Here is a 26025-nt window from a genome sequence, read left to right as displayed (position 1 = left end):
TTCATTCCATTTCATTCCTTTACATTCCATTCCATTCTGAAATATTCCATTCCATTCCATTCCATTCCATTCCATTCCATTCCATTCCATTTCTTTCGGGTTGATTCCATCCCGTTCCATTCCATTCCATTCCCTTCCATTGCATTCCATTAGTGTTGATTCCTATCCTTTTCCCTCCATGGCATTCCTTTCCATTCCATTCGCATTGATTCCATTCCGATCCATTCCATTCCATTCGTGTTGATTCCATTCCATTCCATTCCATTCCATTCCATTCCATTCGGGTTGATTCCATTCCAGTCCATTCCATTCCATTTCGGTTGATTCCATTCCATTCCATTCTATTCCATTCCATTCCCTTCCATTAGGTTTGATTCCATTCTTTTCCATTCCATTCCATTCCATTCCATTCAGGTTCATTCCATTCCATTCCATCGCATTCAATTACTTTCCACTCCATTCCATTCCATTCGTGTTATTTCCATTCCATTCCATTCCATTCAGGTTGATTCGATTCCATTCCATTCCATTCCATTCGGGGTGATTGCACACCATTCCATTCCATTCGGGTTGATTCCATTCCATTCCATTCAGTTTCATTCCATTCCATTCCATCGCATTCAATTACTTTCCACTCCATTCCATTCCATTCGTTTTATTTCCATTCCATTCCATTCCATTCTGGTTGATTCGATTCCATTCCATTCCATTCCATTCGGGGTGATTGCACACCATTCCATTCCATTCGGGTTGATTCCATTCCATTCCATTCCATTCTATTCCATTCCATTTATTTCGGATTGATTCCATTCCATTCCATGCCATTCCATTCCTTTCCATTCCATTCCATTCCATTATTTTCGGGTTGATTCTATTCCATTCCATTCCATTCCATTGCATATGAGTTGATTCCATTCCATTCCAACCCATTGGTGTTGATTCAATTCCATTCCATTCCATTGAATTCCACTCCTTTCGGGTTGATTCCATTCCATTCCATTCCATTCCATACCATTCCATTCCATTCCATTCGGGTTGATTCCTTTGCATTCCATTCCATTCCATCCCTTTCCATTCCATTCCATTCGGGTTGATTCCTTTCCATTCCATTTCATTCCATTCGGGTTTACTCCATTGCATTCCTTTCCATTCCATTCCATTCCATTCCACTCCAATCAGATTGATTCGTATCCATTCCATTCCATTCCATTCGTGTTGATTCCATTCCATTCCATTCCTTTGCATTCCATTCCATTCGGGTTGATTCCATTCCATTCCATTCCATTCCATTCCATTCCATTCCATTCCATTCGAGTAGATTCCATTCCATTCAATTCCATTCGAGTTGATTCCATTCCATTCCATTCCATTCGTGTTTATTCGATTCCATTGCAATCCAATCTATTCGGGTTGATTCCTTTCCATTCCATTCCATTCCATTCCATTCGGGTTGATTGCATTCCATTCTTTCCCTTCCATTGCATTCCATTAAGGTTGATTCCATTCCATTCCATTCCATTCGGGTTGATTCCATACCATTCCATTCCATTCCATTCCATTCCATTCTGGTTGATTCCATTGCTTTCCATTTCATTCCATTGCATTCCATTCGGGTTGATTCCATTCCATTCCATTTCATTCCATTCCATTAAATTCCATTCCATTCGGGTTGATTCCATTCCATTCCATTTGATTCCATTCCATTCGACTTGATTCCTCTGCATTCCATTCCATGCGGGTTGATTCCATTCCATTCCTTTCCATTCCATTCCATTCCATTCCATTCGGATTGATTGCATTCCATTCCACTCCATTCCCCTCAACTCCACTCGGGTTGATTCCATTCCGTTCCATTCCATTGAATTCCATTGCATTTGAGTTGATTCCATTCCATTCCATTCCATTCCATTCGCGATGTTTCGATTCCATTCCATTCCGTTGCATTCCATTCCATTCGAGGTGATTCCATTCCATTCCATTGCATTCCATTCCATTCCATTCCATTCGGGTTGATTCCATTCCATTCCATTGCATTCCATTCCATTCCATTCCATTCGAGTTGCTTCCTTTCCATTTTATTTCATTCCATTCCATTCCATTCCATTCCATTCCATTCAGGATGATTCCATTCCATTCCATTCCACTCCACTCCATTTCATTCCATTTCATTCCACTCCACTACATTCCTTTCCATTCCATTCCACTCATATTGATTCAATTCCACCCCATTCCATTATATTACATTGCATTCCAATCCACTCCAGTCGTGTTGATTCAATTCCATTCGATTCCATTCCATACCATTCCATTCCATTCCATTCCATTCCATTCGGGTTTATTCCATTCCATTCCATCGCATTCCATTCCTTTCCACTCCATTCCATTCCATTCGTGTTGTTTCCCTTCCATTCCATTCCATTCCATTCCATTCAGGTTGATTCGATTCCATTCCATTCCATTCCATTCGAGGTGATTGCACACCATTCCATTCCATTCGGGTTGATTCCCTTCCATTCCATTCCATTCTATTCCATTCCATTTATTTCGGATTGATTCCATTCCATTCCATACCATTCCATTCCATTCCATTCTATTCGGGTTGATTCGATTCCATTCCATTCCTTTCCAATCCCTTTGAGTTGATTCCATTCCATTCCAATACATTCGTGTTGATTTGATTCCATTCCATTCCATTGAATTCCAATTCTTTCGGGTTGATTCCATTCCATTCCATTCCATTCCATACCATTGCATTCCATTCCATACCATTCCATTCCATTCCATTCGGGTTGATTCCATTCCATTCCATTCCATTCCATTCCTTTCCATTCCATTTCATTCCATTCCATTCCTTTCCATTCCATTCCATTCCATTCGGGTTGATTCCATTGCATTCCATTCCATTCACTTCCATTCCATTCCAATCCATTCCATTCCGTTTCATTCCATTCGGGTTTATTCCATTCCATTCCATTCCATTCCATTACATTGCATTCCCTTCAGGTTTCTCCATTCCAATCCACTCAATTCCATTCCATTCCGTTCCATTCCATTCCATTCCATTCCATTCCTTTCCATTCCATTCCATTCCATTCCATACGAGTTGATTCCATTGCCTTCCATTCCATTCCACTCCAATAAATTCCATTCCATTCCATTCCATTCAATTCCATTCCATACGAGTTGATTCCATTGCATTCCATTCCATTCCATTCCAATCAATTCCATTCCATTCCATTCGAGTTGATTCCAAACCATTCCATGCCATTCGGGTTGACTCCATTCCATTCCATTCCATTAGATTCGGGTTGATTCCATTCCATTCCATTCCATTCCATTCCGTTCTGGTTGATTCCATTCCATTCCATTCAATTGCATTCCATTCCAATCGGGTTGATAATATTCCATTCCATTCCATTCGAGTTGATTCCAATCCATTCGGGTTGATTCCATTCCATTCCATTCGGGTTGAATCCATTCCATTCCATTCCATTCCATTCCATTCCATTCCATTCGGGTTGCTTCCATTGCATTCCAATCCATTCCATTCCATTCATTTCCATTCCATTCCATTTCATTCCATTTGTGATCATTCCATTCCATTCCATTCCATTCCATTCCATTCCATTCCATTCCATTCGAGTTGATTCCTATCCATTCCATTCCATTTGGGTTGATTCCATTCCATTCCATTCCATTCCATTCGGGTTGATTCCATTCCATTCCATTCCATTGCATTCCATTCCGTTCCATTCGAATTGATTCCTTTCCATTCCATTCCATTCCATTCGGGTTGATTCCATTCCACTCCATTCCATTGCATTCCATTCCATTCGGGTTGATTCCATTCCATTCCATTCCATTCCGGTTGATTCCATTCCATACCATTCCATCCCATTCCATTCCATTCCATTCGGGTTGATTCCATTCCATTCCATTCCATTCCAGTTGATTCCATTCCATTCCATTCCATTCCGGTTGATTCCATTCCATTCCATTCCATCCCATTCCATTCCATTCCATTAGATTCGTGTTGAAACCATTCCATTCACTTCTATTCCATTCAATTCCATTCCATTCCTTGCCATTCGGGTTGATTCCATTCCACTCCATTCCATTCCATTCCCTTCCGTTCCATTCCATTCCATTCGGGTTGATTCCATTCCATTCCATTCCATTCCATTCCCTTCCATTCCATTCCATTCATGTTGATTCCAGTCCATTCCATTCCATTCCATTTCATTCCACTCCACTCCATTCCGATTGATTACATTCCATTGCATTCCATTCCGTGCCATTCCATTGCATTCCATTCGGGTTGAATCCATTCCATTCCTTTCAATTGCATTCCATTCCATTCGGGGTGATTCCATTCCATTCCATTCCATTCAATTCCATTCCATTCGATTACATTCGAGTTGATTCCACTTGATTCCATTCCATGCGGTTTGATTCCATTCCATTCCATTCCTTTCCATTCCATTCCAATCGGATATATTCCATTCTATTCCATTCCATTCCTTTCGATTTGATTCCACTTTATTCCATTCAATTCGGGTTGATTCCATTCCATTCCATTCGGATTGATTGCATTCCATTCCATTCCATTCCACTCCACTCGGGTTGATACCATTCCATTCCATTCCATTGCATTCCATTCCATTTTAGTTGATTCCATTCCATTCCATTCCATTCCATTCCATTCCATTCCATTCCATTCGCGATGATTAGATTCCATTCCATTCCATTGCATTCCATTCCATTCGAGTTGATTCCATTCCATTCCAATGCATTCCATTCCATTCCATTCCATTCGGGTAGATTCCATTCCATGCCATTGCATTCCATTCCATTCCATTCCATTGGAGTTGCTTCCTTTCCATTTTATTCCAATCCATTCCATTCCATTCCAATCCATACAGGTTGATTCCATTCCATTCCATTCCACTCCACTCCATTCCATTCCATTTCATTCCACTCCACTCCATTCCATTCCATTCCATTCCATTCCACTCATATTGATTCAATTCCACCCCATTCCATTCCATTACATTGCATTCCAATCCACTCCAATCGGGTTGATTCAATTCCATTCGATTCCATTCCATACTATTCCATTCCATGCCATTCCATTCCATTCCATTCTGGTTGATTCCATCCCATTCTGATCCATTCCATTCCATTCCATTCGGGTTGATTCCATTTCGTTCCATCTCATTCCATTCCATTCCATTCCAATCAATTACATTCCATTCCATTAGGGTTTATTCCATTCCATTCGATTAGATTCCATTCCATACCATTCCATTGCATGGCATTTGGGTTGATTCCATTCCATTCCATTCCATTCCATTCCATTCCATTCCATTCCATTCGGGTTGATTCCATTCCATGCCATTCCATTCCATTCCATTCGGGTTGATTCCATTCCATTCTATTCCGTTTCGTTCCATTCCATTCCTTTCCATTCGGGTTGATTGCATTCCATTCCATTCCTTTCCATTCTATTCCATACCATTCCATTGCGGTTGATTCCATTCTATTCCATTATTTTCAATTCCATTCCTTTCCATTCGGGTTGATTGCATTCCATTCCATTCCTTTCCATTCTATTCCATACCATTCCATTGCGGTTGATTCCATTCTATTCCATTCTTTTCAATTCCATTCAATTCAGGTTGATTCCATTCCGTTCCATTCCATTCCATTCCATTCTATTCCGTTCCATTACATACTATTGCATTCGCGTTGATTCCATTCCATTACACTCCATTCCATTCCATTCCATTCCATTCCTTTTGGGTTGATTCCATTCCATTCGATTCAATTCCATTCCATTCCATTCCATTCCATTTCGTTCGATTCCATTCCATACCATTTCATTCCATTCCATTCCATTCCAATCCATTCGGGGAGATTCCATTCCATTGCATTCCATTCCATTCTCTTCCATTCCATTCCATTCCATTCGGTTTGATTCCATTCCATTCCATTCCATTCCATTCCATTCCATTCCATTCCACTCAGATGGAATCCATTCCATTCCATTCCATTCCATTTCATTCTATGCGTGTTGATTCCATTCAATTCCATTCCATAACATTGCATTCCATTCCATTCCATTCCATTCGGGGTGATTCCATTCCATAGCATTTCATCCGATTCAATTTCATTCCATTCCTTTCGGGTTGATTCCATTCCACTCCAGTCCATTCCATTCCATTCCATTCCATTCCACTCCATTCATGTTGATTCCATTCCATTCCATTGCATTGCATTCCATTCCATTCCATTGCATTGCATTCCATTCCATTCCATTCCATTCGGGTTGATTCCATTCCATTCCATTGCGTTCCATTCCTTTCTATTCAGGTTGGTTCCATTCCGTTCCATCCCATTCCATTCCATTCGGGTTGATTCCATTGCATTCCATTCCATTCCAGTTGATTCCATTCCATTCCATTCCATTCCATTCCATTCCGGTTGATTCCATTCCATTCCATTCCATCCCATTCCATTCCATTCCATTAGATTCGTGTTGAAACCTTTCCATTCACTTCCATTCCATTCCAGTCCATTCCATTCCATTCCATTCGGGTTGATTCCATTCCATTCCATTCCCTTCCATTCCATTCCATTCGGGTTGATTCCATTCCATTCCATTCCATTCCGTTCCATTCCATTCCATTCCATTCGTGTTGATTCCATTCCATTTCATTCCATTCCATTCCATTCAATTCCATTCAGTTCTAATCGTGTTGATTCCAGCCCATTCCATTCCATTCCATTCCATTCCATTACATTCGTATTGATTCCAATCCATTCCATTCCATTCCATTCCACTCCATTCCGATTGATTTCATTCCATTGCATTCCATTCCGTGCCATTCCATTGCATTCTATTAGTGTTGATTCCATTCTATTCCATTCCATTCCATTCCACTCCGTCCCATTCGTGTTGAATCCATTCCATTCCTTTCCATTGCATTCCATTACATTCGGTGTGATTCCATTCCATTCCAATCCATTCCATTCCATTCCATTCCATTCCATTCGAGTTGATTCCTCTCGATTCCATCCCATGCGGTTTGATTCCATTCCATTCCATTTCATTCCTTTACATTCCATTCCATTCGGAAATATTCCATTCCATTCCATTCCATTCCATTCCATTCCATTCCATTCCATTGCATTTCTTTCGGGTTGATTCCATCCCGTTCCATTCCATTCCATTCCCTTCCATTGCATTCCATTAGTGTTGATTCCTATCCTTTTCCCTCCATGGCATTCCATTCCATTCCATTCGCATTGATTCCATTCCATTCCATTCCATTCCATTCGTGTTAATTCCATTCCATTCCATTCCATTCCATTCCATTCCATTCGGGTTGATTCCATTCCAGTCGATTCCATTCCATTTCGGTTGATTCCATTCCATTCCATTCTATTCCATTCCATTCCATTCCATTAGGTTTGATTCCATTCTTTTCCATTCCATTCCATTCCATTCCATTCAGGTTCATTCCATTCCATTCCATCGCATTCCATTACTTTCCACTCCATTCCATTCCATTCGTGTTGTTTCCACTCCATTCCATTCCATTCAGGTTGATTCGATTCCATTCCATTCCATTCCATTCCATTCGGGGTGATTGCACACCATTCCATTCCATTCGGGTTGATTCCATTCCATTCCATTCCATTCTATTCCATTCCATTTATTTCGGATTGATTCCATTCCATTCCATGCCATTCCATTCCTTTCCATTCCATTCCATTCCATTCTTTTCGGGTTGATTCGATTCCATTCCATTCCGTTCCATTCCATATGAGTTGATTCCATTCCATTCCAACCCATTGGTGTTGATTCAATTCCATTCCATTCCATTGAATTCCACTCCTTTCGGGTTGATTCCATTCCATTCCATTCCATTCCATTCCATACCATTCCATTCCATTCCATTCGGGTTGATTCCTTTGCATTCCATTCCATTCCATTCCTTTCCATTCCATTCCATTCGGGTTGATTCCTTTCCATTCCATTTCATTCCATTCGGGTTTATTCCATTGCATTCCTTTCCATTCCATTCCATGCCATTCCACTCCAATCAGATTGATTCGTTTCCATTCCATTCCATTCCATTCGTGTTGATTCCATTCCATTCCATTCCTTTGCATTCCATTCCATTCGGGTTGATTCCATTCCATTCCATTCCATTCCATTCCATTCCATTCGAGTAGATTCCATTCCATTCCATTCCATTCGAGTTGATTCCATTCCATTCCATTCCATTGGTGTTTATTCGATTCCATTGCAATCCAATCTATTCGGGTTGATTCCTTTCCATTCCATTCCATTCCATTCCATTCCATTCCATTCCATTCGGGTTGATTCCATACCATTCCATTCGATTCCATTCCATTTCATTCTGGTTGATTCCATTGCTTTCCATTTCATTCCATTGCATTCCATTCGGGTTGATTCCATTCCATTCCATTTCATTCCATTCCATTAAATTCCATTCCATTCGGTTTGATTCCATTCCATTCCATTCGATTCCATTCCATTCGACTTGATTCCTCTGCATTCCATTACATGCGGGTTGATTCCATTCCATTCCTTTCCATTCCATTCCATTCCATTCGGATTGATTGCATTCCATTCCATTCCATTCCACTCCACTCCACTCGGTTTGATTCCATTCCGTTCCATTCCATTGCATTCCATTCCATTTGAGTTGATTCCATTCCATTCCATTCCACTCCATTCCATTCCATTCGCGATGATTCGATTCCATTCCATTCCGTTGCATTCCATTCCATTCGAGTTCATTCCATTCCATTCCATTGCATTCCATGCCATTCCATTCCATTCGGGTAGATTCCATTCCATTCCATTGCATTCCATTCCATTCCATTCCATTCGAGTTGCTTCCTTTCCATTTTATTTCATTCCATTCCATTCCATTCCATTCCATTCCATTCCATTCAGGATGATTCCATTCCATTCCATTCCACTCCACTCCATTTCATTCCATTTCATTCCACTCCACTACATTCCTTTCCATTCCATTCCACTCATATTGATTCAATTCCACCCCATTCCATTATATTACATTGCATTCCAATCCACTCCAGTCGGGTTGATTCCATTCCATTCGATTCCATTCCATACCATTCCATTCCATTCCATTCCATTCCATTCGGGTTTATTCCTTTCCATTCCATCGCATTTCATTCCTTTCCACTCCATTCCATTCCATTCGTGTTGTTTCCATTCCATTCCATTCCATTCCATTCCATTCAGGTTGATTCGATTCCATTCCATTCCATTCCATTCAAGGTCATTGCACAACATTCCATTCCATTCGGGTTGATTCCATTCCATTCCATTCCATTCTATTCCATTCCATTTATTTCTGATTGATTCCATTCCATTCCATACCATTCCATTCCATTCCATTCTATTCGGGTTGATTCGATTCCATTCCATTCCTTTCCATTCCCTTTGAGTTGATTCCATTCCATTCCAATACATTCGTGTTGATTTGATTCCATTCCATTCCATCGAATTCCAATTCTTTCGGGTTGATTCCATTCCATACCATTCCATTCCATTCCATACCATTCCATTCCATTCCATTCGGGTTGATTCCATTCCATTCCATTCCATTCCATTCCATTCGGGTTGATTCCATTCCATTCCATTCAATTGCATTCCATTCCAATCGGGTTGATAATATTCCATTCCATTCCATTCCATTCCATTCGAGTTGATTCCAATCCATTCGGGTTGATTCCATTCCATTCCATACCAATCCATTCCATTCCATTCCATTCCATTCCATTCGGGTTAAATCCATTCCATTCCATTCCATTCCATTCCCTTCCATTCGGGTTGCTTCCATTGCTTTCCAATCCATTCCATTCCATTCATTTCCATTCCATTCCATTTCATTCCATTTGTGATCATTCCATTCCATTCCATTCCATTCCATTCCATTCCATTCCATTCCATTCGAGTTGATTCCTATCCATTCCATTCCATTCGGGTTGATTCCATTCCATTCCATTCCATTCCATTCGGGTTGATTCCATTCCATTCCATTCCATTGCATTTCATTCCATTCCATTCGAATTGATTCCTTTCCATTCCATTCCATTCCATTCGGGTTGATTCCATTCCACTCCATTCCATTGCATTCCATTCCATTCGGGTTGATTCCATTCCATTCCATTCCATTCGAGTTGATTCCATTCCATTCCATTCCATTCGTGTTGATTCCATTCCATTCCATTCCACTCCACTCCACTCGGGTTGATTCCATTCCGTTCCATTCCATTGCATTCCATTCCATTTGAGTTGATTCCTTTCCATTGCATTCCATTCCATTCGCGATGATTCGATTCCATTCCATTCCGTTGCGTTCCATTCCATTCGAGTTGATTCCATTGCATTCCATTCCATTCCACTCCAATAAATTCCATTCCATTCCATTCCATTCCATACGAGTTAATTCCATTGCATTCCATTCCATTCCATTCCAATCAATTCCATTCCATTCCATTCGAGTTGATTCCAAACCATTCCATGCCATTCGGGTTGATTCCATTCCATACCATTCCATTGCATGGCATTTGGGTTGATTCCATTCCATTCCATTCCATTCCATTCCATTCCATTCTGGTTGATTCCATTCCATGACATTCCATTCCGTTCCATTCCATTCTATTCCATTCGGGTTGATTCCATTCCATTCCATTCCTTTCCATTCTATTCCATACCATTCCATTCCGGTTGATTCCATTCCGTTCCATTCTTTTCAATTCCATTCCATTCAGGTTGATTCCATTCCATTCCATTCCATTCCATTTGAGTTGATTCCATTCCATTCCAAAACATTCGGGTTCATTTGATTCCATTCTATTCCATTGAATTCCATTCCTTTCGGTTTGATTCCATTCCATTCCATTCCATTCCATACCATTCCATTCCATTCCATACCATTCCATTCCATTCCATACCATTCCATTCCATTCCATTCGGGTTGATTCCATTCCATTCCATTCCAATCCATTCCTTTCCATTCCATTCCATTCCATTCCATTCGGGTTGATTCCATTCCACTCCATTCCATTGCATTCCATTCCATTCGAGTTGATTCCATTCCATTCCATTCCATTCGTGTTGATTCCATTCCATTCCATTCCATTCGTGTTGATTCCATTCCATTCCATTCCTTTGCATTCCATTCCATTCGGGTTGATTCCATTCCATTCCATTCCATTCCATTCCATTCGATTTGATTCCATTACATTTCATTCCATTCGTGTTGATTCGATTCCATTGCATTCCAATCTATTCGGGTTGATTCCATTCCATTCCATTGCATTCCATTCGGGTTGATTGCATTCCATTCCATTCCCTTCCATTGCATTCCATTAAGGTTGATTCCATTCCATTCCATTCCATTCCATTCCGGTTGATTCCATTCCATTCCATTTCATTCCATTCCATTAAATTCCATTCCATTCGGGTTGATTCCATTCCATTCCATTCTATTCCATTTCATTCGACTTGATTCCTCTGCATTCCATTACATGCGGGTTGATTCCATTCCATTCCTTTCCATTCCATTCCATTCCATTCGGATTGATTGCATTCCATTCCATTCCATTCCACTCCACTCCACTCGGGTTGATTCCATTCCGTTCCATTCCATTGCATTCCATTCCATTTGAGTTGATTCCTTTCCATTCCATTCCATTCCATTCGCGATGATTCGATTCCATTCCATTCCGTTGCGTTCCATTCCATTCGAGTTGATTCCATTCCATTCCATTGCCTTCCATTCCATTCCATTGCATTCCATTCCTTTGCATTCCATTCAGGTAGATTCCATTCCATTCCATTGCATTCCATTCCATTCCATTCCATTCGAGTTGCGTCCTTACCATTTTATTCCATTCCATTCCATTCCATTCCATTCCATTCCATTCCATTCCATTCCATTCCATTCAGGTTGATTCCATTCCATTCCATTCCACTCCACTCCATTGCATTTCATTTCATTCCACTCCACTACATTCCTTTCCATTCCATTCCACTCATATTGATTCAATTCCACCCCATTCCATTATGTTACATTTCATTCCAATCCACTCCAGTCGGGTTGATTCAATTCCATTCGATTCCATTCCATACCATTCCATTCCATTCGTGTTGTTTCCATTCCATTCCATTCCATTCCATTCCATTCCAATCAGGTTGATTCGATCCCATTCCATTCCATTCCATTCGAGGTGATTGCACACCATTCCATTCCATTCGGGTTGATTCCATTCCATTCCATTCCATTCTATTCCATTCCATTTATTTCGGATTGATTCCATTCCATTCCATACCATTCCATTCCATTCCATTCCATTGCATTCCATTCTATTCGGGTTGATTCGATTCCATTCCATTCCTTTCCATTCCATTTGAGTTGATTCCATTCCATTGCAATACATTCCTGTTGATTTGATTCCATTCCATTCCATTGAATTCCAATCCTTTCGGGTTGATTCCATTCCATTCCATTCCATTCCATACCATTCCATTCCATTCCATACCATTCCATTCCATTCCATTCGGGTTGATTCCATTGCATTCCACTCCATTCCATTCCTTTCCATTCCATTCGGGTTGATTCCTTTCCATTCCATTCCATTCCATTCGGGTTGATTCCATTCCACTCCATTCCATTGCATTCCATTCCATTTGGGTTGATTCCATTCCATTCCATTCCATTCCATTCCATTCCATTCCATCCCATTCGGGTTGAATCCATTCCATTCCTTTCCATTGCATGCCATTCCATTCGGGGTGATTCCATTCCATTCCATTCCATTCCATTCCATTCCATTCCATTCCATTCCATTCCATTCGAGTTGATTCCACTCGATTCCATTCCATGCGGTTTGATTCCATTCCATTCCATTCCATTCCATTCCATTCTATTCCATTCCTTTCCATTCCATTCCATTCGGATATATTCCATTCCATTCCATTCCATTCCATTCGTTTCGATTTAATTCCACTTTATTGCATTCCATTCGGGTTGATTCCATTCCATTCCATTCGGATTGATTGCATTCCATTCCACTCCATTCCATTCCACTCCACTCGAGTTGATACCATTCCATTCCATTCCATTGCATTCCATTCCATTTGAGTGGATTCTATTCCATTGCATTCCATTCCATTCGCGATGATTCGATTCCATTCCATTCCATTGCATTCCATTCCATTCGAGTTCATTCCATTCCATTCGCGATGATTCGATTCCATTCCATTCCATTGCATTCCATTCCATTCGAGTTCATTCCACTCCATTCCATTGCATTCCATTCCATTCCATTCCATTCGGGTAAATTTCTTTCCATGCCATTGCATTCCATTCCATTCCATTCCATTGGAGTTGCTTCCTTTCCATTTTATTCCAATCCATTCCATTACCCTTCCATTCCATTCCATTCCATTCAGGTTGATTCCATTCCATTCCATTCCATTCCACTCCACTCCATTCCATTCCATTTCAATCCACTCCACTCCATTCCATTTCATTCCACTCCACTCCATTCCATTCCATTCCATTCCACTCATATTGATTCAATTCCACCCCATTCCATTCCATTACATTGCATTCCAATCCACTCCAATCGGGTTGATTCAATTCCATTCGATTCCATTCCATGCATTTTCATTCCATGAAATTCCATTCCATTCCCTTCTGGTTGATTCTATTCCATTCCATTCCATTCCATTCCATTCCATTCCATTCGGGTTGATTCCATTTCGTTCCATCTGATTCCATTCCATTCCATTCCAATCAATTACATTCCATTCCATTCGGGTTTATTCCATTCCATTCCATTCCATTCGAGTTGATTCCATTCCATTCGGGTTGATTCCATTCCATTCCATTCCATTTGTGATCATTCCATTCCATTCCATTCCATTCCATTCCATTCCATTCGAGTTTATTCCAATCCATTCCTTTCCATTCGGATTGATTCCATCCCATTCCATTCCATTCCATTCGGGTTGATTCCATTCCATTCCATTCCATTGCATTCCATTCCATTCCATTCGCATTGATTCCTTTCCATTCCATTCCATTCCATTCGGGTTGATTCCATTCCATTCCATTGCATTCCATTCCATTTGTGTTGATTCCATTCCATTCCATTCCATTCCAGTTGATTCCATTCCATTCCATTCCATTCGTGTTGATTCGATTCCATTGCATTACATTCCATTCGGGTTGATTCCATTCCATTCCATTCCATTCCATTCGTGTTGATTGCATTCCATTCCATTCCATTCCATTCGGGTTGATTCCATTCCATTCCATTGCCTTCCATTGCCTTCCATTATGATTGATTCCATTCCATTCCATTCCAGTCCATTCCATTCGGGTTGATTCCAAACCATTCCATTCCATTCCATTCTGGTTGATTCCATTGCATTCCATTCCATTCCATTGCATTCCATTCGGGTTGATTCCATTCCATTCCATTTCATTTCATTCCATTCCATTCCATTCCATTCCTTTCCATTCGGGTTGATTCCATTCCATTCCATTCCATTCCATTCCATGCGAATTGAATCCTCTCCATTCCATTCCATGCGTGTTGATTCCATTCCATTCCATTCGATTCCATTTCATTCCTTTCCATTCCATTCCATTCCGTTCCGGTTGATTGCATTCCATTCCATTCCATTCCATTCCGGTTGATTCCGTTCCATTCCATTCCATTCCGTTCCATTCTATTCGGGTTGTTTCCATTCCACTCGGGTTGATTCCATTCCATTCCATTCCATTCCATTCCTTTCCATTCGGGTTGATTCCATTCCATTCCATTCCATTCCATTGAATTCCATTCCATTCCATTCCATTCTATTCGGGTTGATTCCATTCAAATCCATTCCATTCTATTCCATTCCATTCCATTCCATTCTATTCAGATTGATTCCATTCCAGTCCATTCCATTCCATTCCATTGCATTCCATTGCATTCCATTCCTATCCATTCGGGTTGATTCCATTCCATTCCATTCCATTCGGGTTGATTCCATTCCATACCATTCCATTGCATGGCATTTGGGTTGATTCCATTCCATTCAATTCCATTCCATTCCATTCCATTCTGGTTGATTCCATTCCATGACATTCCATTCCGTTCCATTCCATTCCATTCCATTCGGGTTGATTCCATTCCATTCCATTCCTTTCCATTCTATTCCATACCATTCCATTCCGGTTGATTCCATTCCGTTCCATTCTTTTCAATTCCATTCCATTCAGGTTGATTCCATTCCATTCCATTCCATTCCATTCCATTCCATTCTATTCCGTTCCATTACATACTATTGCATTCGGGTTGATTCCATTCCATTCCACTCCATTCCATTCCATTCCATTGCATTCCATTCCATTCCATTCCATTCGGGTAGATTCCATTCCATTCCATTGCATTCCATTCCATTCCATTCCATTCTAGTTGCTTCCTTTCCATTTTATTCCATTCCATTCCATTCCATTCCATTCCATTCCATTCCATTCCATTCCATTCCATTCCATTCAGGTTGATTCCATTCCAATCCATTCCACTCCACTCCATTGCATTCCATTTCATTCCACTCCACTACATTCCTTTCCATTCCATTCCACTCATATTGATTCAATTCCACCCCATTCCATTCCATTACATTGCATTCCATTCCACTCCAGTCGGGTTGATTCAATTCCATTCGATTCCATTCCATACCATTCTATTCCATTCCATTCCATTCCATTCGTGTTTATTCCATTCCATTCCATCGCATTCCATTCCTTTCCACTCCATTCCATTCCATTCGTGTTTTTCCATTCCATTCCATTCCATTCCATTCAGGTTGATTCGATTCCATTCCATTCCATTCCATTCGAAGTGATTGCACACCATTCCATTCCATTCGGGTTGATTCCATTCCATTCCATTCCATTCTATTCCATTCCATTTATTTCGGATTGATTCCATTCCATTCCATACCATTCCATTCCATTCCATTCCATTCCATTCTATTCGGGTTGATTCGATTCCATTCCATTCCTTTCCATTCCATTTGAGTTGATTCCATTCCATTCCAAAACATTCGGGTTCATTTGATTCCATTCTATTCCATTGAATTCCAATCCTTTCGGTTTGATTCCATTCCATTCCATTCCATTCCATTCCATTCCATACCGTTCCATTCCATTCCATACCATTCCATTCCATTCCATTCGGGTTGATTCCATTGCATTCCATTCCATTCCATTCCTTTCCATTCCATTCCATTCCATTCCATTCGGGTTGATTCCATTCCACTCCATTCCATTGCATTCCATTCCATTCGGGTTGATTCCATTCCATTCCATTCCATTCGAGTTGATTCCATTCCATTCCATTCCATTCGTGTTGATTCCATTCCATTCCATTCCTTTGCATTCCATTCCATTCGGGTTGATTCCATTCCATTCCATTCCATTCCATTCGATTTGATTCCATTCCATTTCATTCCATTCGTGTTGATTCGATTCCATTGCATTCCAATCTATTCGGGTTGATTCCATTCCATTCCATTGCATTCCATTCGGGTTGATTGCATTCCATTCCATTCCCTTCCATTGCATTCCATTAAGGTTGATTCCATTCCATTCCATTCCATTCCATTCCATTCCATTCCATTCCATTCAGTTTGATTCCATTCCATTCCATTCCACTCCACTCCATTGCATTTCATTTCATTCCACTCCACTACATTCCTTTCCATTCCATTCCACTCATATTGATTCAATTCCACCCCATTCCATTATGTTACATTGCATTCCAATCCACTCCAGTCGGGTTGATTCAATTCCATTCGATTCCATTCCATACCATTCCATTCCATTCGTGTTGTTTCCATTCCATTCCATTCCATTCCATTCCATTCCATTCCATTCCAACCAGGTTGATTCGATTCCATTCCATTCCATTCCATTCGAGGTGATTGCACACCATTCCATTCCATTCGGGTTGATTCCATTCCATTCCATTCCATTCTATTCCATTCCATTTATTTCGGATTGATTCCATTCCATTCCATACCATTCCATTCCATTCCATTCCATTGCATTCCATTCTATTCTGGTTGATTCGATTCCATTCCATTCCTTTCCATTCCATTTGAGTTGATTCCATTCCATTGCAATACATTCCTGTTGATTTGATTCCATTCCATTCCATTGAATTCCAATCCTTTCGGGTTGATTCCATTCCATTCCATTCCATTCCATACCATTCCATTCCATTCCATACCATTCCATTCCATTCCATTCGGGTTGATTCCATTGCATTCCATTCCATTCCATTCCTTTCCATTCCATTCGGGTTGATTCCTTTCCATTCCATTCCATTCCATTCGGGTTGATTCCATTCCACTCCATTCCATTGCATTCCATTCCATTTGGGTTGATTCCATTCCATTCCATTCCATTCCATTCCATTCCATTCCATTCCATCCCATTCGGGTGGAATCCATTCCATTCCTTTCCATTGCATGCCATTCCATTTGGGGTGATTCCATTCCATTCCATTCCATTCCATTCCATTCCATTCCATTCGAGTTGATTCCACTCGATTCCATTCCATGCGGTTTGATTCCATTCCATTCCATTCCATTCCATTCCATTCCATTCTATTCCATTCCTTTCCATTCCATTCCATTCGGATATATTCCATTCCATTCCATTCGTTTCGATTAGATTCCACTTTATTCCATTCCATTCGGGTTGATTCCATTCCATTCCATTCGGATTGATTGCATTCCATTCCACTCCATTCCATTCCACTCCACTCGAGTTGATACCATTCCATTCCATTCCATTGCATTCCATTCCATTTGAGTGGATTCTATTCCATTGCATTCCATTCCATTCGCGATGATTCGATTCCATTCCATTCCATTGCATTCCATTCCATTCGAGTTCATTCCACTCCATTCCATTGCATTCCATTCCATTCCATTCCATTCGGGTAAATTTCTTTCCATGCCATTGCATTCCATTCCATTCCATTCCATTGGAGTTGCTTCCTTTCCATTTTATTCCAATCCATTCCATTACCCTTCCATTCCATTCCATTCCATTCAGGTTGATTCCATTCCATTCCATTCCATTCCACTCCACTCCATTCCATTCCATTTCAATCCACTCCACTCCATTCCATTTCATTCCACTCCACTCCATTCCATTCCATTCCATTCCACTCATATTGATTCAATTCCACCCCATTCCATTCCATTACATTGCATTCCAATCCACTCCAATCGGGTTGATTCAATTCCATTCGATTCCATTCCATACATTTTCATTCCATGAAATTCCATTCCATTCCCTTCTGGTTGATTCTATTCCATTCCATTCCATTCCATTCCATTCCATTCCATTCGGGTTGATTCCATTTCGTTCCATCTCATTCCATTCCATTCCATTCCAATCAATTACATTCCATTCCATTCGGGTTTATTCCATTCCATTCCATTCGAGTTGATTCCATTCCATTCGGGTTGATTCCATTCCATTCCATTCCATTTGTGATCATTCCATTCCATTCCATTCCATTCCATTCCATTCGACTTTATTCCAATCCATTCCTTTCCATTTGGATTGATTCCATCCCATTCCATTCCATTCCATTCGGGTTGATTACATTCCATTCCATTCCATTGCATTCCATTCCATTCCATTCGCATTGATTCCTTTCCATTCCATTCCATTCCATTCGGGTTGATTCCATTCCATTCCATTCCATTCCATTGCATTCCATTCCATTTGTGTTGATTCCATTCCATTCCATTCCATTCCAGTTGATTCCATTCCATTCCATTCCATTCGTGTTGATTCGATTCCATTGCATTACATTCCATTCGGGTTGATTCCATTCCATTCCATTCCATTCCATTCGTGTTGATTGCATTCCATTCCATTCCATTCCATTCGGGTTGATTCCATTCCATTCCATTGCCTTCCATTGCCTTCCATTATGGTTGATTCCATTCCATTCCATTCCATTCCATTCCATTCGGGTTGATTCCAAACCATTCCATTCCATTCCATTCTGGTTGATTCCATTGCATTCCATTCCATTCCATTGCATTCCATTCGGGTTGATTCCATTCCATTCCATTTCATTTCATTCCATTCCATTCCATTCCATTCCTTTCCATTCGGGTTGATTCCATTCCATTCCATTCCATTCCATTCCATGCGAATTGAATCCTCTCCATTCCATTCCATGCGTGTTGATTCCATTCCATTCCATTCGATTCCATTTCATTCCTTTCCATTCCATTCCATTCCGTTCCGGTTGATTGCATTCCATTCCATTCCATTCCATTCCGGTTGATTCCGTTCCATTCCATTCCATTCCGTTCCATTCTATTCGGGTTGTTTCCATTCCACTCGGGTTGATTCCATTCCATTCCATTCCATTCCATTCCTTTCCATTCGGGTTGATTCCATTCCATTCCATTCCATTCCATTGAATTCCATTCCATTCCATTCCATTCTATTCGGGTTGATTCCATTCAAATCCATTCCATTCTATTCCATTCCATTCCATTCCATTCTATTCAGATTGATTCCATTCCAGTCCATTCCATTCCATTCCATTGCATTCCATTGCATTCCATTCCTATCCATTCGGGTTGATTCCATTCCATTCCATTCCATTCGGGTTGATTCCATTCCATACCATTCCATTGCATGGCATTTGGGTTGATTCCATTCCATTCAATTCCATTCCATTCCATTCCATTCTGGTTGATTCCATTCCATGACATTCCATTCCGTTCCATTCCATTCCATTCCATTCGGGTTGATTCCATTCCATTCCATTCCTTTCCATTCTATTCCATACCATTCCATTCCGGTTGATTCCATTCCGTTCCATTCTTTTCAATTCCATTCCATTCAGGTTGATTCCATTCCATTCCATTCCATTCCATTCCATTCCATTCTATTCCGTTCCATTACATACTATTGCATTCGGGTTGATTCCATTCCATTCCACTCCATTCCATTCCATTCCATTGCATTCCATTCCATTCCATTCCATTCGGGTAGATTCCATTCCATTCCATTGCATTCCATTCCATTCCATTCCATTCTAGTTGCTTCCTTTCCATTTTATTCCATTCCATTCCATTCCATTCCATTCCATTCCATTCCATTCCATTCCATTCCATTCCATTCAGGTTGATTCCATTCCAATCCATTCCACTCCACTCCATTGCATTCCATTTCATTCCACTCCACTACATTCCTTTCCATTCCATTCCACTCATATTGATTCAATTCCACCCCATTCCATTCCATTACATTGCATTCCATTCCACTCCAGTCGGGTTGATTCAATTCCATTCGATTCCATTCCATACCATTCTATTCCATTCCATTCCATTCCATTCGTGTTTATTCCATTCCATTCCATCGCATTCCATTCCTTTCCACTCCATTCCATTCCATTCGTGTTTTTCCATTCCATTCCATTCCATTCCATTCAGGTTGATTCGATTCCATTCCATTCCATTCCATTCGAAGTGATTGCACACCATTCCATTCCATTCGGGTTGATTCCATTCCATTCCATTCCATTCTATTCCATTCCATTTATTTCGGATTGATTCCATTCCATTCCATACCATTCCATTCCATTCCATTCCATTCCATTCTATTCGGGTTGATTCGATTCCATTCCATTCCTTTCCATTCCATTTGAGTTGATTCCATTCCATTCCAAAACATTCGGGTTCATTTGATTCCATTCTATTCCATTGAATTCCAATCCTTTCGGTTTGATTCCATTCCATTCCATTCCATTCCATTCCATTCCATACCGTTCCATTCCATTCCATACCATTCCATTCCATTCCATTCGGGTTGATTCCATTGCATTCCATTCCATTCCATTCCTTTCCATTCCATTCCATTCCATTCCATTCGGGTTGATTCCATTACACTCCATTCCATTGCATTCCATTCCATTCGGGTTGATTCCATTCCATTCCATTCCATTCGAGTTGATTCCATTCCATTCCATTCCATTCGTGTTGATTCCATTCCATTCCATTCCTTTGCATTCCATTCCATTCGGGTTGATTCCATTCCATTCCATTCCATTCCATTCGATTTGATTCCATTCCATTTCATTCCATTCGTGTTGATTCGATTCCATTGCATTCCAATCTATTCGGGTTGATTCCATTCCATTCCATTGCATTCCATTCGGGTTGATTGCATTCCATTCCATTCCCTTCCATTGCATTCCATTAAGGTTGATTCCATTCCATTCCATTCCATTCCATTCCATTCCATTCCATTCCATTCAGTTTGATTCCATTCCATTCCATTCCACTCCACTCCATTGCATTTCATTTCATTCCACTCCACTACATTCCTTTCCATTCCATTCCACTCATATTGATTCAATTCCACCCCATTCCATTATGTTACATTGCATTCCAATCCACTCCAGTCGGGTTGATTCAATTCCATTCGATTCCATTCCATACCATTCCATTCCATTCGTGTTGTTTCCATTCCATTCCATTCCATTCCATTCCATTCCATTCCATTCCAACCAGGTTGATTCGATTCCATTCCATTCCATTCCATTCGAGGTGATTGCACACCATTCCATTCCATTCGGGTTGATTCCATTCCATTCCATTCCATTCTATTCCATTCCATTTATTTCGGATTGATTCCATTCCATTCCATACCATTCCATTCCATTCCATTCCATTGCATTCCATTCTATTCGGGTTGATTCGATTCCATTCCATTCCTTTCCATTCCATTTGAGTTGATTCCATTCCATTGCAATACATTCCTGTTGATTTGATTCCATTCCATTCCATTGAATTCCAATCCTTTCGGGTTGATTCCATTCCATTCCATTCCATTCCATACCATTCCATTCCATTCCATACCATTCCATTCCATTCCATTCGGGTTGATTCCATTGCATTCCATTCCATTCCATTCCTTTCCATTCCATTCGGGTTGATTCCTTTCCATTCCATTCCATTCCATTCGGGTTGATTCCATTCCACTCCATTCCATTGCATTCCATTCCATTTGGGTTGATTCCATTCCATTCCATTCCATTCCATTCCATTCCATTCCATTCCATCCCATTCGGGTGGAATCCATTCCATTCCTTTCCATTGCATGCCATTCCATTTGGGGTGATTCCATTCCATTCCATTCCATTCCATTCCATTCCATTCCATTCGAGTTGATTCCACTCGATTCCATTCCATGCGGTTTGATTCCATTCCATTCCATTCCATTCCATTCCATTCCATTCTATTCCATTCCTTTCCATTCCATTCCATTCGGATATATTCCATTCCATTCCATTCGTTTCGATTAGATTCCACTTTATTCCATTCCATTCGGGTTGATTCCATTCCATTCCATTCGGATTGATTGCATTCCATTCCACTCCATTCCATTCCACTCCACTCGAGTTGATACCATTCCATTCCATTCCATTGCATTCCATTCCATTTGAGTGGATTCTATTCCATTGCATTCCATTCCATTCGCGATGATTCGATTCCATTCCATTCCATTGCATTCCATTCCATTCGAGTTCATTCCACTCCATTCCATTGCATTCCATTCCATTCCATTCCATTCGGGTAAATTTCTTTCCATGCCATTGCATTCCATTCCATTCCATTCCATTGGAGTTGCTTCCTTTCCATTTTATTCCAATCCATTCCATTACCCTTCCATTCCATTCCATTCCATTCAGGTTGATTCCATTCCATTCCATTCCATTCCACTCCACTCCATTCCATTCCATTTCAATCCACTCCACTCCATTCCATTTCATTCCACTCCACTCCATTCCATTCCATTCCATTCCACTCATATTGATTCAATTCCACCCCATTCCATTCCATTACATTGCATTCCAATCCACTCCAATCGGGTTGATTCAATTCCATTCGATTCCATTCCATACATTTTCATTCCATGAAATTCCATTCCATTCCCTTCTGGTTGATTCTATTCCATTCCATTCCATTCCATTCCATTCCATTCCATTCGGGTTGATTCCATTTCGTTCCATCTCATTCCATTCCATTCCATTCCAATCAATTACATTCCATTCCATTCGGGTTTATTCCATTCCATTCCATTCGAGTTGATTCCATTCCATTCGGGTTGATTCCATTCCATTCCATTCCATTTGTGATCATTCCATTCCATTCCATTCCATTCCATTCCATTCGACTTTATTCCAATCCATTCCTTTCCATTTGGATTGATTCCATCCCATTCCATTCCATTCCATTCGGGTTGATTACATTCCATTCCATTCCATTGCATTCCATTCCATTCCATTCGCATTGATTCCTTTCCATTCCATTCCATTCCATTCGGGTTGATTCCATTCCATTCCATTCCATTCCATTGCATTCCATTCCATTTGTGTTGATTCCATTCCATTCCATTCCATTCCAGTTGATTCCATTCCATTCCATTCCATTCGTGTTGATTCGATTCCATTGCATTACATTCCATTCGGGTTGATTCCATTCCATTCCATTCCATTACATTCGTGTTGATTGCATTCCATTCCATTCCATTCCATTCGGGTTGATTCCATTCCATTCCATTGCCTTCCATTGCCTTCCATTATGGTTGATTCCATTCCATTCCATTCCATTCCATTCCATTCGGGTTGATTCCAAACCATTCCATTCCATTCCATTCTGGTTGATTCCATTGCATTCCATTCCATTCCATTGCATTCCATTCGGGTTGATTCCATTCCATTCCATTTAATTTCATTCCATTCCATTCCATTCCATTCCTTTCCATTCGGGTTGATTCCATTCCATTCCATTCCATTCCATTCCATGCGAATTGAATCCTCTCCATTCCATTCCATGCGGGTTGATTCCATTCCATTCCATTCGATTCCATTTCATTCCTTTCCATTCCATTCCATTCCGTTCCGGTTGATTGCATTCCATTCCATTCCATTCCATTCCGGTTGATTCCGTTCCATTCCATTCCATTCCGTTCCATTCTATTCGGGTTGTTTCCATTCCACTCGGGTTGATTCCATTCCATTCCATTCCATTCCATTCCTTTCCATTCGGGTTGATTCCATTCCATTCCATTCCATTCCATTGAATTCCATTCCATTCCATTCCATTCTATTCGGGTTGATTCCATTCAAATCCATTCCATTCTATTCCATTCCATTCCATTCCATTCTATTCAGATTGATTCCATTCCAGTCCATTCCATTCCATTCCATTGCATTCCATTGCATTCCATTCCTATCCATTCAGGTTGATTCCATTCCATTCCATTCCATTCGGGTTGATTCCATTCCATACCATTCCATTGCATGGCATTTGGGTTGATTCCATTCCATTCAATTCCATTCCATTCCATTCCATTCTGGTTGATTCCATTCCATGACATTCCATTCCGTTCCCTTCCATTCCATTCCATTCGGGTTGATTCCATTCCATTCCATTCCTTTCCATTCTATTCCATACCATTCCATTACGGTTGATTCCATTCCGTTCCATTCTTTTCAATTCCATTCCATTCAGGTTGATTCCATTCCATTCCATTCCATTCCATTCCATTCCATTCCATTCTATTCCGTTCCATTACATACTATTGCATTCGGGTTGATTCCATTCCATTCCACTCCATTCCATTCCATTCCATTGCATTCCATTCCATTCCATTCCATTCGGGTAGATTCCATTCCATTCCATTGCATTCCATTCCATTCCATTCCATTCTAGTTGCTTCCTTTCCATTTTATTCCATTCCATTCCATTCCATTCCATTCCATTCCATTCCATTCCATTCCATTCAGGTTGATTCCATTCCAATCCATTCCACTCCACTCCATTGCATTCCATTTCATTCCACTCCACTACATTCCTTTCCATTCCATTCCACTCATATTGATTCAATTCCACCCCATTCCATTCCATTACATTGCATTCCATTCCACTCCAGTCGGGTTGATTCAATTCCATTCGATTCCATTCCATACCATTCTATTCCATTCCATTCCATTCCATTCGTGTTTATTCCATTCCGTTCCATCGCATTCCATTCCTTTCCACTCCATTCCATTCCATTCGTGTTTTTCCATTCCATTCCATTCCATTCCATTCAGGTTGATTCGATTCCATTCCATTCCATTCCATTCGAGGTGATTGCACACCATTCCATTCCATTCGGGTTGATTCCATTCCATTCCATTCCATTCTATTCCATTCCATTTATTTCGGATTGATTCCATTCCATTCCATACCATTCCATTCCATTCCATTCCATTCCATTCTATTCGGGTTGATTCGATTCCATTCCATTCCTTTCCATTCCATTTGAGTTGATTCCATTCCATTCCAAAACATTCGGGTTCATTTGATTCCATTCTATTCCATTGAATTCCAATCCTTTCGGTTTGATTCCATTCCATTCCATTCCATTCCATTCCATACCGTTCCATTCCATTCCATACCATTCCATTCCATTCCATTCGGGTTGATTCCATTGCATTCCATTCCATTCCATTCCTTTCCATTCCATTCCATTCCATTCCATTCGGGTTGATTCCATTCCATTCCATTCCTTTGCATTCCATTCCATTCGGGTTGATTCCATTCCATTCCATGCCATTCCATTCCATTCCATTCGATTTGATTCCATTCCATTTCATTCCATTCGTGTTGATTCGATTCCATTGCATTCCAATCTATTCGGGTTGATTCCATTCCATTCCATTGCATTCCATTCGGGTTGATTGCATTCCATTCCATTCCCTTCCATTGCATTCCATTAAGGTTGATTCCATTCCATTCCATTCCATTCCATTCGGTTTGATTCCATACCATTCCATTCCATTCCATTC

This window comes from Pan paniscus, chromosome 16 (assembly GCF_029289425.2).
Source record: "Pan paniscus chromosome 16, NHGRI_mPanPan1-v2.0_pri, whole genome shotgun sequence".
Classification (NCBI taxonomy): domain Eukaryota; kingdom Metazoa; phylum Chordata; class Mammalia; order Primates; family Hominidae; genus Pan; species Pan paniscus.
The sequence above is the reverse complement of the archived record's forward strand: the minus strand, read 5'-3'. Positions refer to the sequence as shown.